Genomic DNA, 2,272 nt, shown 5'->3' on the forward strand with positions numbered 1-2,272 from the left:
GAACTGTATCAGCTTCATCGAGGAGTAGAGGGATGATCGTACTGATCACAACTTCTTTCTGTATGCTTTTTTCAATTTGTTTTTACAAAAGTTTTGTCAACTTTTCGGATAAGAAGATCTTTCGATGGCTCCTTCACCGAGCTCTTTGGGATCTTAACAGTACCTGTAGATAAAAAAAATATTATTGTTTATTAAATGATTTACTAATTTATTAATTAATTGATTAACCTGTTGAATAATTTGTTGATAAATTAACAGATAAATTAAATATTCAAGTAGTATAACAGTTAGTATTTTTTTTAAACATTTACTAAACGTTTTAACAGTGTACACAGTTAACTTACCAAGGATCTTCTCTTGTAGCTTCGTCAATTGTCTTAATAACCTGTTTTCACCTTTTTGCAACACTGTCTTCTTTTGACGCTTTACGTTTCTTTATTTCCTGCTTCCACATGGCATTTAATTCGTTTACATTTCTGCATTTAGTAAATGCACTGTTTTCATGTGGACAATAATTTGTCCATAATTCGGTAGTACCGGTCATTTCTCCTTTTTTTTCCCTTCCGTGATCACCTACAATAAGCAAACGAATTAATCATGTGCAAGTAATTATATATTGAATATTTTGTATTACTACTACTAAGATACATCAATTGTATTTTGAATATGGTTACGGTACCGTAACTAATGTTTCAAGAAAAGAAGCTATTTTGTTATCATTTTGTATCATAGGCCTATATTATTTGAAGAGGAACTGATAAATACATATTGATACTTTTATGTTAACAATGGTTAACCACAATATGACTGACTTTTATTAGACCTAATTTATCCGATAAAACTTTGACGATGTGTGTACATTAGGGTAAGTTTGATCGTCGCTAATTCATTTAATTTAAAATATCCCATTTTCAGCTATAGTTTTTGATATTTTTTCACATTTCTTTCTGTTCATAACCTTACTTCTACTTTTCCTTTTTTTCCATTGTTATTATTTTATTCCAAATTTAATAATATTTTTAGTAATTCTAATTCTTCTTTTTTTATTACCTACATGATTGAGTGTAATTGGAATAAAGTGATGGACGGCTATTTAGAAAACTAATCCCAAGTATACCATTAGGCATGTCACTGTCAGTAAAACAAAATGTCGAAAAACTTTACCTGAAGATGTCCACACACACACTCCCACCCGTGAATTTAGTTTACCGATGCTCACGGTCGATTTGGACATAGACCGACATCATTTGTGTGTCAGAAGAGTACAAAATATTCATTGGGTGTAGTCACATCTTAAGAAAATTTCAGGGAAGGAGGTGGTGCGATTTATAAAACAATCTACAGTACACTATACATATGCCTATCAGTAGTATGAAACTAAAACTTGGGGCTATGGTGACGCTAGACTTGAATATATTAGTTTGTAAATTATATTTCATTAGAAGATCAAACCCCATCATATCACTAATGTTTATCAAGCAAAACATTAAATAAAAAAAATAATAATAAAAACAGTAAATTTGATGGTACTGTAAGAGAAAATAAACTTACCTTCAGTGCGTTAGGTTTACCCATAGAGAAAATACTGTTCTATTTTCTCTATGATTTACCACTTTTAAATTTTGTGATCTGTCCAAGCGGGTGACCTCCTGATGATTTTCGTCTAGCCTCCTCACCATTTATTAAGAGGTGGAGGGTTTTATCCTCGTCAAACCGTGGAGGTACAAAAATAGATTTTTCTTTTTTTATACCTCAATGGTCAAACTTTAAACTCCAATCCATCGTATTGGTATGGTAAGAATGAGTAAGGCAGCCAACGCTTTACAGTTATTTACTTATCATCATTGCTTCATTAAGAAGGGCTAATCCATTATCACGTAGGGATGTCTGAAATAATGCGGCAAGATGAATTCACACCAAATTATACATTACACAAAATACTCAACCACAATACTATAGCAATAAGCTACAGTTGTATGGGGAACCTCAAACAGAACATCCGCGGACACAATAAAACAAACTTATCACTGAAAACCGAGCAGCCTAAGACCGAAAGCTGCAATTGAAGAATACCTATGTGATTGCCCCCATTCTGGCAGTTTCCTAAACAAAGTGTTAATAATAATAATAATTATTAACTATTATTATTATTAAGATTTATAAGCGCACAAATCCACTGCAGTAGTGCTCAAGGCGCTAATGTGTTGTCTACCAAGCCTACGTCTCAGTTAACAACAAAACAGACCAGACTTAGGTAGGACTCACGAAAAAC

At 32.5% G+C, this 2,272-nt stretch overlaps 1 long non-coding RNA gene across 1 annotated transcript; it reads right to left on the reverse strand.

Moving 5' to 3' along the window:
* Positions 1-27: 27 nt before the first annotated feature.
* LOC117103458 lies at positions 28-1,769 on the reverse strand. Its single transcript, XR_004444598.1, has 3 exons — positions 1,552-1,769; positions 345-573; positions 28-163 (listed from the first exon to the last, which is right to left on the reverse strand). It is a non-coding gene; the product is annotated as an uncharacterized LOC117103458 (long non-coding RNA).
* Positions 1,770-2,272: the final 503 nt, after the last annotated feature.

Source organism: Anneissia japonica, unplaced genomic scaffold (assembly GCF_011630105.1).
Source record: "Anneissia japonica isolate Jap-2015-1 unplaced genomic scaffold, ASM1163010v1 scaffold40397_len2272_cov99_single, whole genome shotgun sequence".
In the NCBI taxonomy this organism is placed as follows: Eukaryota; Metazoa; Echinodermata; class Crinoidea; order Comatulida; family Comatulidae; genus Anneissia; species Anneissia japonica.